The sequence below is a fragment of the Heloderma suspectum genome, chromosome 1 (assembly GCF_057233095.1).
Source record: "Heloderma suspectum isolate Gila_16-S chromosome 1, 16-S_ref, whole genome shotgun sequence".
NCBI classification, from domain to species: Eukaryota; Metazoa; Chordata; class Lepidosauria; order Squamata; family Helodermatidae; genus Heloderma; species Heloderma suspectum.
The window spans coordinates 160,724,713-160,740,640 of record NC_139458.1 but is presented as its reverse complement, the minus strand read 5'-3'; the positions used below and the strand labels follow the sequence as shown (position 1 = coordinate 160,740,640).

Below are 15,928 nucleotides of genomic sequence, written 5' to 3'. Positions count from 1 at the left end.
TGAATGCAATCGATATGTGAAGAATATGGAATCCCCTGACATGTCTCCTTGGGTGGTGTTTTAGTAATATCTGTTTGCCTGCACACCCTGTGTGTCTGTAAACAATGAGCAAGGAAGGACATAGACAAGCAGTGATAGCCCAAAGCAACCCTGGAGTCCCAAGCCCCCAGAACATAGTTTATAACAATTTTGACCTGCCTTTTTTCCCAAGGAGCGCAGGGCAGCACACATGGCTCCTTTGTCCCATTTTATCTTCCAGTAATCCTGAAAGGTAGGCTAAGCTAAGAGATATGACTGGTTCAAAGTCATCCTGTAAGTTTCTTGCTTGAATCCCAAGAACAATGTGGAACACCCTGTCCAATATAATGTGCTGGCTCTTAGAGTTGCTTTTTTCTTATTGTGACCACATTCAAATTGCACAGCCCTGTGTGCTGTCTGAGGATTCTTGGTTACTCATTCACGCTCCATACAGGTATTGGTAATGTATGAGTTTAATTAAACAGGGTTATATACAGGTTTCTGAGAGGGCTTTCAATACAGGCCTGCACCAGGGCAAGGGAAGAAAAGGAAGAGCTGGGTTGGGCCTAAAGATGCTAGTGCACAATTAATTCAGTACACCTAAATAAAACACACCATCCATGCCATAGATGTGCATGTGTGTGAACACTCTGTTGTAGTCAGCCATACATAAAACATGTAAAGGGCAGATTGTTTCAGTGCTCGGAGAACCAGGTTGCAATAGAAAGCTGCCCTGGAGAGCATAGTAATTTAGTAACAGCCTAAGCTGAAGAGTCATCAAAGGAGGCTGGAACAAGGATCAAAGGAAGAAGTAGACTTAGGACAGGCAGGTTGTTCATGTGGATGCTAGGGAGATGAGCAGATACAGAAGCAGAGATAACCAGAGAAAGCCAGAATCTGGCTGTTACTCAGGCAAAGTTCCACACCTTGAAGCATTTATAGCCATGGTCAGGCAGAACTAATGGGATGCCAACTCTCTCCATTAACTCATGATGGGACCAGGGAAGACGATTCTATATTTCCTCTTCCACTCTGCAGCCTCAAATGGCTTACCAAAAAGGGTTCAGAAAACAAACTGTGAAGCTCTCAAATGATTTCCCTGGCAATATATTCAAGGAGTATAGAAGACCCATTGTCCACCTTCGCCTACTACTTATAAGGACGTTGCTGTTCACCATCAAGAGCATGCCTGCAACAATGCATCATATTTACCTCACACAAAACCATGGCTCCCCCAGCTCAATAAAAGAACTGTTCACCCTAATCTGTGGCAGTTTAAAGGCACCCTTAGTGTACTCGGTATCTTATCCAGTTGCTGTTTCATGCATGTAATTTAGATATCAATATTTATTTTTATAGCAATATAAACATGCATATGTATGTATGTACATATGTATGAGAACAGGTCCTTGCCCCAAGGGATTTACCATCTAAAATTTGAGGGGAAACAGCTGAGGAGAGGCAGGGAAATGGAGGCAAGCATAAACAGTGGAAGAATATGCATTTATTTTAGTCACATGTAGCACAGCTTACTGTAGGGTATGGGATTAACAGGTTGTGACAAAGGCTTTAAAAGATTCAATAGATACACTATCAGTCATGCTACATATGGTGGTACAGAGGTCTGTCTGCGACCTAACTGCAGGGTGAACGGGAAAAAGTTAACATCACTCAAAACAAAGTTTTGCGGCAGGTTCATCAAGTAAATATTAAGACATGAAGGAAATGAATGGTGGCTAAATGATTGGCCTGAGTTCACAGTCAGTTTGCACAGTGAATTCAACACTGCAATCCTAGGCATGTTTACTCCTACTATAAGCAATGGCACTCTGAGCCTAAATCACACAGTACACATCTCAAAATAACTTAGAATATTCCATAAGAGGCCTTTTGGTATCAAAGTAAGGCTTGGTCACCGAATAGGGTTTTCGTAACAGAACCAGGTAACAGTTTGCCTTTGACAAAGTTCAAGGCAGAGTCTAGAAGCCTTCCTTCCATAATCAGTTATGCCACAGATCAATAAAAGTTCTTCTGTAAACCAACATCCTACTTGACAGTCAATGCAAGTATGGCTATCACCTGGAAGGCTATGAGATACAACAAATAAAAAAAAATCCTCCATCATTAGATGGTGGCAAGATATCATACTACTAGTGAAAGAGCTGGGCTCATGCTTTTAATTAGATCGTACGAGTGGCTCTGAAAAACTGAATAGGGTGTTCATGCCTGAAAAAGCAGAGCTGTTAATTTATTTGATTCTACTTAAACTTCCGCTGAGATTCCCAAAGTATAACTTAAAAAAAAAAAAAAAAGGATTCTGGGAGGGCCTAAAAAAAAAAAAAGAAACCGATCAAGGGACCATAAAGCAGATGGAGTACTAAGTTTTTGTTGGTGCAGGTCTATTGACTAGACAGGGCTGGTAGGGTCAGGGGGACACCTTTGTGAAACATCAATTTAATTTTGTTTGTCACTAGACCGATTTACAATCCATCTCATTGAATAATTCATAGCGTGAATCTTCATGTGGGTATTGCACTGTCAGAATTTCTAACATACTCCACTAATCTATATTTATCAAATATAAATGTTCTGAGCTGATAACTTTTATGTTGCAGTGATCACTCCCCCCCCCCCCAACCCTCCACTCTTTGACAGAGGGATACAGGGTGTAGATGTTTTACTGCCTCTCTTTTACTAACACCAAATGCTACGAACATTAGTGTTATTAACATATACATTAGCTTGAGCTGATTTCCTCTTCCAGCTGCTGTTCCACATTCCCGATGAGAGGCTGCAGCAGTGAATCAGATAACACTAATGAGTGAGTTAATGAAGTTCCTGCAATGGAATGTGCAAGCTTGGAAAGGAATATTGAAAGCATATCCAATACCCTTGAAAACTAAAAACTGTCTTCTTCATTTAGTTTCTTTGCTTCCTGGCTTGCACCTATTCTGGACTAACAGTCACAATGAGCAAAAAGCCTGAAGGGTGGTGGTGGTGGTAGTGGTGGTGGGGAAACAGCAACATATCCCTTCCAAAAATGCAAAAGTGAGCAGAGGATTAGAGTTAATTAGGAAACCTCTTCCAAGTGGACACCAGCCAACTCCAGTCTGCCCTGGCCCAAGCTGCCAATCCTTTGCTTGCCTTTCATCAACTAACTTCCTGCTTCTGTTTTTCCTTTACTTTGTCCTCAAATATTCTTTCACTTTTTGTTACCTTATTAATGAAGCCTCTCTTCCCCATTAGATTAGCCTATTTCCTATTTCTGCATTTTAATTACAACAAAAACTTAATAAATCAGACAGTTTCTTTTTTTAGCTGCTTGTTAAAAAAAAAAAGCATTCGTGGGGAAAAATCTAAGCTGAGCAAATGAGGGGGAAAAACACTCAGGGGCTGACATTAACTCCCCAAAAGTAGGGGTGCCACAAATTCCACCCACCCTGCCAAACCATTCTCACCACACCTTCCTTCAGCTCCACATACACAAAAATCTTCCTACCCATTTTACTCATGCAAGCCCTTCCTATCAGCCTTGAAAGCAAAATGGCTGATGTTCAGTGACAGTAGACCTGCAAATACCATATTGATAATGGGGGTGGAGGGAAGAGCTAAATCACCGGTCCTCTAGAATGCAAGCCCCCCCCCGCCGCTCTAATTGTTGTGAGCTCAGGCAAGGTGGGCATAGCCTGCTCCAAGCAGGTCCCGACCTTGAATTTTAGTCACACTCATGGAGAACCCACTGCCATCCCCACCTCCTCCTTCCAAATGCATTTAAAAATGTTTTAACTCTTTTAACCTGTTGTTTTACTCTTTTATCATGTTGTTCACCACTCCGAAATCTTCTGATGTGGAGCAGTATATAAATATTGTACATAAAAAATAAATAAAATAAAATAAATGCTGTTTTCCTCATGTCCTGTTTGTAAGTTTCCCAGATGCACCTGCCTGGAAACTAGAAATAGAGTACTGGACTGTATACAATAAACACCTATGGTAGGAAAACCAAACCCCATCAGTTTCATCATTCTATATCCCTTTGTCCCTCTTTTGATTTTAGGAAAAACCCGTCCCCAAAACTGCCTTTCAGAAGGAATCCTTTACAGAGTTCTTTCATCCATGCCTCATGGGTCAAGAATGTTTTTCTTCTGCCTTTTTCTGCCATTAGACTTTGTCTTGGAGGATTCATGTAGAACCCAGTTTTTTGCTTGATTTTGTTACATGGCGTATGAGGCTTGAATCCAGGACTTGCCAGGGGCCATGTATCCCCAGCAAAGCCTTTTCCTAGATGCCTGTAGAAAACAAGCTGCATCTCATTGTGTAAAAGCTAGGGTGCTTTCGCCCACTGAGGATTCATAAGATAATAATCCGCGTGACCGTGGTGCTTGATTCCAAATAACAATCTTGAAGAGCATCCTTCTACCCCTTTGCTTTGGGAGAGGTAATAACTGAACTTAAGCCTCTTTCCCCTTTCTAATTCTGCCCCCTCTCTGACTTCTCTAACTCTGAAAACAGTTAACCATGTCACCTTGGGCCAAGGTTCTATTTAGGTTCTATTTTAAGGTCTCTTCCCCATCTAGATTCAGTTCCTCTTCCTCATGACCCTTGTTACCCTCCTATTTCCTTATTCCCCTCCTTTGCCTTTCTGTATCATTCACAGGCTGCTCCATCTCATTCTTCCCTTCCCCCTCATTCTCTTACTTGTATAGATTTACCCAAATAATTGCCAGGTCCACCTGAATATTACTTGGGTTCTGATTCTGTCTATTTTTGTAATAAACTACATATTCAAGAGCCCTATGACTTGTTGTCTCCTTACTCGTTATCTTACTTAGGTTGCTTAAATTCATGCCATGGCACACCGTGATCCCAACATGTGTCATTCAGGTATACATACGTATTGCCATACACGTGCACACAATAACACATGGTAACAAATAGCATTTTAAAAGTATCAGGACAAATCCATGAAAGGCAGGCCTATCAGCAGCTATCCCCTATATTAGCTAAATGGAATTTCAATGTTCAGAAGCAGTATATCTCTACACAACAGAAGCTAGGGACAAAAACATCTACATCGCCTTCATCACCTGCTTATGAACTTGCAGAGGCATCTGGTGGGCTGCTGTGGTGAACAGCATGCTAGACTAGGTAGACCTTGCTCTTAACCACCCAAGATCTTCTTTGCCCTTATCCAAAAACCCAATCCTGAATTACCACTGCTGTACCTGCCACATAAGAACAGCCCTGCTGGATAAAATCAAATGCATATCTAGTCCAGCATCCTGTTTCCTGCAATGGCCAGTCAGATGTGTGGTGTTCAGAGGCATGCCTCCTATGATACTTGAGATGGCATATAGCCATCATGACTAGTAGACATTAATAGCTTTATCCTCCATGAAACTGTCTACCCCACTCCCCATTTAAAGCCATCTAAATTGGTGGCCATCACCATGTCTTGTGTTAGCAAATCCATAATTTAACTATGAGCTGTATGGAGAAGTACTTTCCACATGTTCTGAAAATATTATTCTCTTTCCAGATTCCTTCCCCACACAAATTATCCTCCCCCCATTCATTTTAGTTGGCTCCCAAAGCATTAGTTTCCCTCCCAGACATCTCCCAAAGAAAGACAAACTATTATTCCATAAATTATGCCAGCTGTCCTGTAGTCTTGTGGGATCGCTCTGAGAGCTCTCATGAGAAGGGAAGAGGGTTCCACGTTCTTGGCATGCCCAGTGCCACAGAGTCTTGCTCAGCATATCAGACCATGTCTGCAGCAAATAGGTGGGACTTGGATTTGGACAAAGCAAAGTGCACAGGAGCTATCCATATCTATGAGCTAGCTAGTTTGCCTCCATCTTTATCCCACTCTTCTGAAGAACCTCTGAAATGCCCTTGTGAGATTCTGGCATCACCTGACAGAGAGTGAATCCTGTTAATTAATTTGTGCAACAGCATGGTACACAGATCCAATTCCAGGGTTGAGGGGGACCCTTGGCAAGATCCCGCATCCTATGATGGTGGGCTACCTGCTTCCCCTGTGAGGCCTTACATTGGACATGCAGCTGGTAGCGTCCTGAAGTGGCTATTTTCTCTCTCTACACAATGGCCCAGAGGTTGAGCTGCCTCTGCGGTATTATATGGAGAAAAACATGACCACCGTGTTTGTATTTTGTTTGTTTGTTTACATGATGAACCAGATGTTTATTCAACTTCCAGCGCATTGCAGAAAACAAAGGTGACTACCATTGGAGCCAGTAAGGCTTTTTCTTTTTTCTTTAATAAAGAGGGTCCAGGGCAGGCATCTGTAGTAGCCACACTGAGACCCCACAGTGAAATCCTGGCAGTAATGCCCCAGCAGCTGCCTGATGCTGTGTCATGTACTGGGCCTGATACTACTAGCAGTCAGAGCCTCAGAACCTAATTAGGTTCCCAAACCCCTGACCACCATTTTAAAGTGAAGTAAAGAAAAAAAAGACAGACTGCTCAGTAGAAAATCAATTTGCACGGGTTTTTCATGAGGGTTGTTGTTGTTGTTGTTGTTTGCCCTTAATATGATCTGTTGTACGTACTGAATAAAGAGCCAATACTGATTATGTCTGAAACATGCCAATTGTTGACGGCATTGTTTCCATTATGGACTTCTGCAGTTACTAGAAACCAAGAGGGAACCTTCAAAAATCAAAATGGTTGCAGCTTGAGGAGAACGTATGAAATAAGCAGCATTGCAAGAATCAATCGCCGTAACACATGTAAACACAACATCTAGTGGCAGTCACTGAAGCACTCATTAATAGAAAAACCTCACAGCTTTTCTGCAGCAATCAGGTTATGAGAAAGTTTCCCCACCGAGTATATCACTTTTCCAGCAGGGAAGTCGGTGATTTTCAGTTATTTCAGCCTTGTTTCCCTGCAAAGAATAAGCGTATGGTCCCTCTGGCAGCAGCAGCCTATAGTAAGCACCAGCCATAAGCGTGACTTTATATAGTTAGCTACCTTATAGGGATGTCATGGGGCGGGGATAAGTAGGAGAAATTTGAAGACAACAACAAAATTTTCTCACGAAGTAAAGAAACTGGAGTTGGGTGGTGGGAAAGAAAAGAACTGAGTACATGTTTAATTTCATATTGTTTTTCTCTGATAAAATGATTTGCATAATGGCATCTGAGTGGAAACAAATAATTTTGTTAATAGCAAGGAGCAAACAAATGATGCATCTTTAAAAAAATAAAAAATGAGCCAGCTTCACAAGTAACAAAGAGATCTACCCATCTACATTTCAAAACAACTTTACTTCCACTCCTTGTGTTTACTGAGAGGCAGAGGCCAGATGCCTATATAAAATATTTAACCACACAATATCAGTTCTACAGATTTCAGCTGAATTAAGCGTATACATTTTTATTTCCATTTTTCTCCCTGTTATTTGGTAGGTGCCCTATCCAATTACTTTATGATGCAGTTCAGTGTTAAAGCTACAGGGCTGGTGATTGAAAGCAAGCAGTCCTCAATTTTGCATTTACCAGCACTTGTGCACTCTAATTGGCTTAACTTTACACTTCAATTCTGTATTTAATGGGAAAGAGTGAAGGCTACCAATAGCTTCTCTGTGTTTTCAAGTGTCTGGTAATAATTATGGAAGCGTGCTGTACAACAAACACATATTTACAGGTGATGTATACCAGGGATGGGCAGAAGGTAGATCTTGATCCCCTGGTAGATCTCTGGGCATGCAGGTCAGCAAGTTTCTGACTCCCAATTGTTTAACAATAGCAACAACAAAAAGGCTTTTTTACTCCCTAAAATAGGCTCCTGGAACAAAGAATGCTTGGAGGAAAACCAGAAGTAAGATCTGCATGTGAAAGGAATGTGAGCACAGTTCTGGTGCCAAAAATACATCCTGAGCTGAGCATGTGCTCAGTGGCTCCCTGTTCTGTAATTCTAAATATATGTCTGCCCCCCTCCACCCCCGAGCCATTATTATGCACCTGGCTCGAGGTGACAGTAGGGATGGATGAATCTGTCAAGTTCAATTTCACTCATTTTCTAATTTTCCAAAGTTAAGTTTGTTCCATCCCATTTTGGCATCAGTTTGAGAACATCTTTTTTAAAAGTCTGCATGAACATTCATAGATACTTGCGTGCACATTTCTCAAAATGTGTGCATTTTTGCATGCTTTGTCAAATTATATGTATTTTGCAGCTGATTTTCCCTAAGATAAAGTGTTCTGGTGTGCACTTCTCTGAAATATATCCATTTTTGTGTGCACTTTTCTGTACTATACGTGTTTTTGTATGCATTTTCTTGATGTGTGAAGTTTGATGTCGAATATCAGTTTTTAATTATTCTGGTCCATATGTGGGATCAGGTAGTGTCAATTTGGTAAGTTCACATAAAAATACAAACTGAATAGATTTCTCCTTTATGTCTAGGTGGCAGATATCAGGTTCCTAATTACAAACAAAATAGATCCCACAGAGTTCTAGGAAACAAAGCAGATTCCACAGGTCTGAAGTCTGCCCACCCCTGTTGTATGCTAGTAAATTAAAGGTGCACTCCTATGCATGTTTAGGATTCTGGCTTGGGAATGCTGGGAGTGGTAGGATTTTTTTTCTGTCTAAACATGCATACAATTGCACCCTAAGGGTGCAATCCTATGCATGTTTAGACAGAGAAAAGGCCTACAACTCCCAGCATGCCCCAGCCAGTATTGCTGGCTGGGGCATGCTGGGAGTTATAGGCCTTTTCTCTGTCTAAACATGCATAGGATTGCGCCCTAAATGTATTATCCTTCACTGGAATCTCTCCTAAGGACAACTCCCTTCTATCCGTGTTCGTATCTGGTTCACAGTGCCAGAGTCCTTTTGGAATCTTATCCTAACTATGCTTACATGGAAGTAAATACCAGTGAATTCAGAGGGACTTTCTTCCCGGTAAGTATGATTAGGGGTTGCAACTTCCTCTGGCAAATGAATGTCGCTAATGGATGACAGAATGGGTTTAAAGTAACGTTTTAATTTGATTTACAGGCATGGCAAAATGCAAAGCAATCCTCCTAAACATCCTCAAACTTAAGCATTGCTTGTAAAAAAAATGTTTTTAAGGATCTCAGTCCTTCACCAACCTAAACAAGATGTTTATTCCACCCAGGGTTGATAAAAATCAGTGGCTTAAAATATATATATATATATTTAAAAATTGGATTTTTAAAATAGAAATTGGATTTAAAAAAATTTAAATCAGATTTTGAAATTCTCTTAAAACAATTAGTAAAAGAAGAGCCTAGGTCAAAGATATCATTATGAATGCTAATTATACAACTTCTAATTATATTCTATGAATAAGTTAACAGCAGCTTATGAATATGGGAGATAACCTGATCAGTTCAATCCTGCACTGTAGGTGCTCTTGCTCTGTGTCTGTTTGTCTCTCTCAAGGCCTTGCCTCTCTCTAAGTGCAAAGATAGAGAAGGTCAATGAATAGAGAATATGGGGAGATGGAGCAGATCTGAGCAAGCAGGAGGAGTCTGGATATAAATGCAAGGGGTAGGGGAGGGGAATAGAAAGTGAAACCAAAAGTGAAGAGAACATAGTCATGCGGTCCTGACTCCCAGGAAAACTTCTGCTGCATGTATCCTCCACTGTGTACCTACCTTCTAATGAAACCACCATCTCTGAATATGTATTAAGATTATATTAAACAATGATGTACTTCTACTAAAAATGATGCTTAAATAGAATCTTCCTCACTAATGATTTTAACTGTGATTTAAAGCATTAAAACTGAGTCCTTCAGAGAAGCGATTTAAATCATGATTTAAATCCATTTGATTTAAATCAAATGAACCCTGATTCCATCACTCTACTCTATCAAAATATAATGCTGGTTTCTTAAGCACACACTTTCAGCAGTTTAGGATTTTACAAACAGATGCCTTCAACAACATGTGGAAGAAATTATGCAGGTGATCAGTGGTGCTTATAACAAGGAAAACTGGAAGTAAAAGGGAGGTTGATGTTTCAAACAATATGACAAAAAATAGACAGTTTCTAATTAAACTTGGTACAGTGCAAGTAAACTATCTACTAGAATCAATCCATCAGGTATAGCTCTCTACCATCCCCTGGCCCTGTTAAGACTTTGTTAGTCTAAAAGGCATTGAAAATACAAATTTTTCAGAATTTAACTCTGGCCTTAACTGCTTAGTGTTATTCCCATTTGTGAATTGTCAGTATGCTGATGAATTAGCCATTTCCTTTCTATGTTCATACTATAATAAAACAGCTATAGAATAACACCTCTATCTTCTAGAATTTACATCCATCTATAGTTTTTTCAAAGCAAGCTCTCCCTTAAAACAGTGACATGGTTCCATATAAATTTAGCCTCACTAATAAATTCATGTAACAGTAAGGCCTATTTTAGCTAAAGCAGTTTGAAGTTATATTCAGCTCCTAGGTCAATAAGATACTATACTGAATTCCAGTCATTTGAAGACACCATTACCCTGGCTCCTACTAGCTAACCAGAAATCTAGGGGCAGGGACAGGGCTTGGTAATGCTAGTCCTACCCCATGATCTTACCCCAACATCAGGGCATAGGCTAATGTACTATCCTGGTCTGTCAAAGAAACGTGATGTGTTTTCAAAGGCTCTACAAGCAAGCATTACATGCAAGACCAGTTTCACAGAATTTTGCTCTGCTTCCTTTTCAGCCTCTCCAATCCTACTGTAAACCTGCCATCCATTTTCCGAAATGAAAAGAGAAAGATGAAATAGCTCAGTATTCCTCAGGAAGGCATAGCACTGGAATTCTAATGTTAGATCCTCTGACAAGCCCAATTTGCTATCATTATGGACCTGAGCTTCAAAGAGAACACCAGTGGGGTCAGTTGCACGCTGAAATAAAGGAGAAGCATGTTCACGTTTGCTTCAATTGTCAAATGGTGGTTATGCTCTGTCTTATATTCCCACATGTTGCAGAACAATACAGGCCCAAACCCAATGAGACACTCACCTTTTAAAATCAGCCCTAGTATGTAAAATTGCCAGACATTTTTGAAGCCATACGGGGAAAAAATGAAATTTGGGGGGGAATCGAAAAATATGCGTTGTTTTTTTTTTGTTTGCATAGTCCATTTGTTACTTTAGGAACATAAAATGTATTGTGTATAACTTGGTTTACTCATAACATTATAATTACAATTAAAACATTTATAAACAAACACAGTAAATTTGTAATTATTACCTGAATAAACAATACTTTTCAATATAATAGACTTAACATGACAATTTTATGAGTAAATTAATACATAATACACTTTAGGTTCCTATTTTATATCTGACCAGAGGCAATTTCAGCATGTCGTCCCTGAAGCATCTGAATTATCTTAAAAGCCAAAAGAAGCAGGAAGAGCTGGAGATAGAGGAAGACTGGTCTGCGGCCCCTTTTCCTGTTTGTGAGGAATTTGTTGGAGTGGAGTTTAGGGAAACTTGGCATGAAGGAAAAGCTATTGAGAGCTTCTTTAGCTAGGAGAAGACTCTCTAGAGCTTCTTTAGCTGGGAGAAGACTTTCTAGAGCTTCTTTAGCTGGGGACTTCCAGAGATAGGGCCTTGAGAGCAGAGATATAGGAATACTAGGAGTAAAAATGTACGGAAGGACCAATCGGAACCTATGACAGCAGTGGTTTAGGGCTCTTCCACATTAGTGGAACCCCACTCCAGCTGATTACAGGTTTCAAGAAGTATTGTAGGGTATTCTTCAAGTGCTACAACACCTCAAATCTAGTTTCATATAAATGAATAGAGGTGCTGTTAAAAAGAAAAAAGAAAAATCCCACCCTCAGGATGAAGAGCATGCTTTTGGAGCTCTGCAACTTTCTGTGTTAGAATGGCTTTGGATAAGGAAGGATAGATGATGCATGAGTGGCTTAGCCAGCCTCTTTTCATGCATTCCATGGGGAAACTCCACATGCAGGCACACAATTCAGTGTTTTTATTTGGGGGAGGAGAAGCACAAGGTTCAGAAATTATACAAGGAACACAAAAAGTATGGGTAATTCACACTTCTGCTATTGCTTCTTCTCTGAAACATTTGAAGCCACCCGTGGCTAACCACCTAGTATGACCTTCCCGAATGTGGTGTCCTGCTGCAGATGTTTGGGACTCCCATCAGCCCCAGCTAGCATGGCCAAAGGGAGTTGGGAGCTCTGGTCCAAAACATCTGGAGGACACCATATTGGGGAAGGCTGATCTAATATTATAAATATGTTTGCCTTAAACTGAAAACCCATGATGTTCAATACATACGGAGGGCACCAGGTTGGGGAAGCATGTCCTATACATTTGCTGTTGTTGCAATGGTGCATACAAATGACAGTGGGGGGTTTCAAAGCAAGAGTTCATGCTGTTCAAATGACCCCACTGTAACCTGGGCAGTTGCTTTCAATGCACAGGATTGGAGTGGGCTGATAATTAGTTCACATCCATTCTAGTGACAGATGTTTACTGCACAGGTACATTATGCTCGAATCTTCAGAGACTGGCATGATCGCCTGCCATGATGATCCTGGTTTCGAGCAGAAGCCTGGATTTGGACACAATGGAAAGATCCAGGTTATCAACACCACTTAGAGAGGTAAGCCCCAGAACCCAATACCCAGCCCAAACCTGGCAGGAGTTCCTGGAACATGGATTCCTGAACCAGGTCCCCAAAGATGGTTTCTCCTGAGCTGGGCAGCCCTGGCGGCCAAGTCCCACCATGCCAAGTACCTCTCACTCCTCAGTGGCTTTCTACCAGTGCAGGAATGGAGAGGTGACAGAGTGTTCAGTTCCAAGCCCAGCTGCTGCCCCTTTAAAGATATCTTCTATTTCTTAGTTAACTAATGGAGTGGAACCTGGACAGAGATAAAGCCACAGTTAGAGTGACTGTCCATGGTCTTGCAAACCTGGCATCTGACTATCCCTGTTCTTCAGACCCTGGACTTGTGTCGGGACGTTGCCCATGTGTGTATAAAGCCATCTGCTAGCCCCAGGACTGTGAGCACCATATTGTACATATTGGACTTCTGTACTCACTGAACCCAATTCTTTCCAGTAATCCAACTGGCTGGCTGGACCTCCTGCCTCCGGACCATGGAAACCATGGGTTCTGCCTTTCCCAAGACAGGACAACACTCACTAATGTATACACAAGTCCTTCCACAATTGCTTTTCTGTGGCAACCAGGAAGTGTGGGTCATACCTCTACATGTGCTGCCAACAGTAAAAAAGATAAACACAAAAGAGCAGCACACTTATTAGGCTCTTTAAAGGCTAATAAGTGTGAAATGTAGGCTTGATGATATTAGGTCTCCCCTACTGCCACAATTAACAGGAAGAAACAGCCAGGGCAGGGTATAACTCCTAATGTGTCACGTTGCCACACTTTCCATGATGCAATTTGAAAGTTGGTTTGGGCCTAATGAAATTTGTAGGCTCCCAGTATGGTATTCAGAGCTGAACCAGTTCTTCAGCCTTGTACATTGTTACTGCTTGTGTTGTTCCATTTGAGCTCTCCATTTAAAGCACAAAATATTAACGTCTGGCCTTTGCTTTAGAAAATAGAGAGGCAATTTTAAGCTCTAAAGCAGATGCAGCTTTAATGTACATACAGAGCCAAAACATATGCCTTGTTTACAGTGAAGACTTTTTCCAAGAATGCTTTCTTCCTTCTTCATCTACATGACTTCAGAGTCTGTTTCTATATTTATAGTTTAACCAAACTGATATAATAAACTCTGCCTCTTATATACAACAAGAAACTTTATTCAATTTAAATAGAATAATAGGTGCAAATGAACAGAAATTGGTTCACAAAGCATACAAAATAAGCTTTGCGAAGAATTCTGGGTTATGGTGAGTTTGTGGGATATATAAATTAAGTCAAATAGTTTTCCCCAGACCTTTTGTTCTTGGAAGACTGAAGCCATTTCTGTGCATTTTTGTATTTCTTTGTAACTACACTGCAATTCTCCACTACCTTCCAACTATTCCAGTGAACAATAAAAGATGAAGAATGAAATGGTGGTAACTTCTTACCACTTATTGTTTTTACTTAGCATCCTGTATCTACCAGCCCAAAATGTATTCCTTTTGTCCTGCTCACTATATCTGTAGCAGATGCCAATCTTATCCAATTAGCTTCACAGGATTCCTTTTATAAGCTGACATCCTCAGATATATAACACAGAGCATTTCTGTAACGGTCAACAACTTTTTCCATTGGGAGTGTCAATCACACAGTGGAAGGGAGGGATCTTATATCTAGGTACTCAAAGAAAAAGAGAAAAACAATTTATAGGTAAAGAAATTGCTTTCTCAGTTGCACCAGATGTCTTCCACTATGGGAAATGGCAAGCAGTCATGATTAGCTTGTTGTCACTTAGAGGTGGGCATGCATTAGCCATCACATCCATTACATGTAACTTCTTGACTTGGATCCTACTGCCTACTTGAACATTTTATACAGGGGGGGGGGGGACATCAACCCTGCTCAATCAACTGTGTGTGTGATAAAACCCTAGGAATCATAGATTCTTAAGATTACAAAGTTTAGCCCAATTGACAATGTTTTGACAGACTAGGTCTAATGAAAAAACAAGATTGGTGGTGAGGGGAGTTGTTTCTAAATATGAGATGTAGCATACCACTAAATATCAAAGGGTAACTGACCACTTCACAAATTAATCTGTGGCCCTATTTTTATTGCACATTGTATTGGATTTGGTTTTGGAAGAATGGTTGGCAGTCAGGTGTGAATTTGCCCAGAATCATATGCAGTATTTAATGCAGTGATTAATAATCACAACTACACAAATTTGCAAGAGAGTTGGCAATTTTCATGATTTTAGAGTGGGTTCTCATAGCTGAATTCACATACAGTGAAGGCCACGCTTTTTGCTACTCAGAGAAGCTAAAACAATGCACATTAGTCGCTCTTCACACTGTGTATCCTCTAGCTGATAAGGGATGCTTCTTTCTGTACTGTGAGAAACTTATTTTGCTGCCAAGAGAGAAAGGCCTTGGTAAAGGGGGCGGGGAGAGAAAGAGAGAGAGCAGTGTGTGCATTTTCTGACAGTTTTCTAACTTGGTGAGGCTTGCTCTATAAAATCCTGAGCAAAGTGGCCTGTTACCTGTTCTTGTCTGGGAGGGGGAAGGTGCACCACCTGCTCCAATAACCATCCCCAACAAATGGTGCCCTGTCACTTCCCTGGGAACCAGAGTGACTGAACCAAGAGTTAAGGAACGTGTAAGCTTTCTTTTGCTTTCTTTCCATCCATTTTCCATCAATAAATCATTCTTCCACACAAGTGGACTTGAGTCATATTGGTATCCTCAAATCTGTTTAGTGTGTGGGCCCTGACCAGGCCCCAGTTTAAGACACTCATGAACTGAGTGCTCAAGAGACATCATGTGGTAGACATATGACTGAGTCTAGGGGTGTATGGACTGTGTAAAATCCACTCGTCTGTGTTTCGCAGATTGTCAAATGCCTTTTGTTCCATCATCTGCCCACAGATGGATGCGAATATTTTTTTTTTCATTGTGCAGAAAAATATGCAAAGAATTATGTAAGTATTTACGTATTTACATAATTTACCTTAGTATGTAACATTTAGTGTGTTGTCTCCCATTCTACCCAATGTTTCCTCAGAAGAAACTTATGTATTTTCCTACAAATGTATATGTGTAAATTTCAGAAAAGTAAAAAAAAAAATCATCTGTAAGTACACAGACTCTGCGCAGCCTGAGGGGGTCGCTCTGCAGCAGATTCTGCAGGTTGGTTTCTTCGAAATCTGAGCTCATTTTAGTCTGTCTCAGATTTCTCCAGCATCCCTGTCTGCTCCTGTTTTTGCAAGGTATTGTCAG

The 15,928-nt window shown here is 40.7% G+C and overlaps 1 protein-coding gene across 1 annotated transcript in view; it reads right to left on the bottom strand.

Annotated features, from left to right (window-relative positions):
* Positions 1-15,928, bottom strand: part of GPR39 (G protein-coupled receptor 39) — a 199,439-nt gene that overhangs the window by 80,598 nt on the left and 102,913 nt on the right. The window lies entirely within an intron of this gene.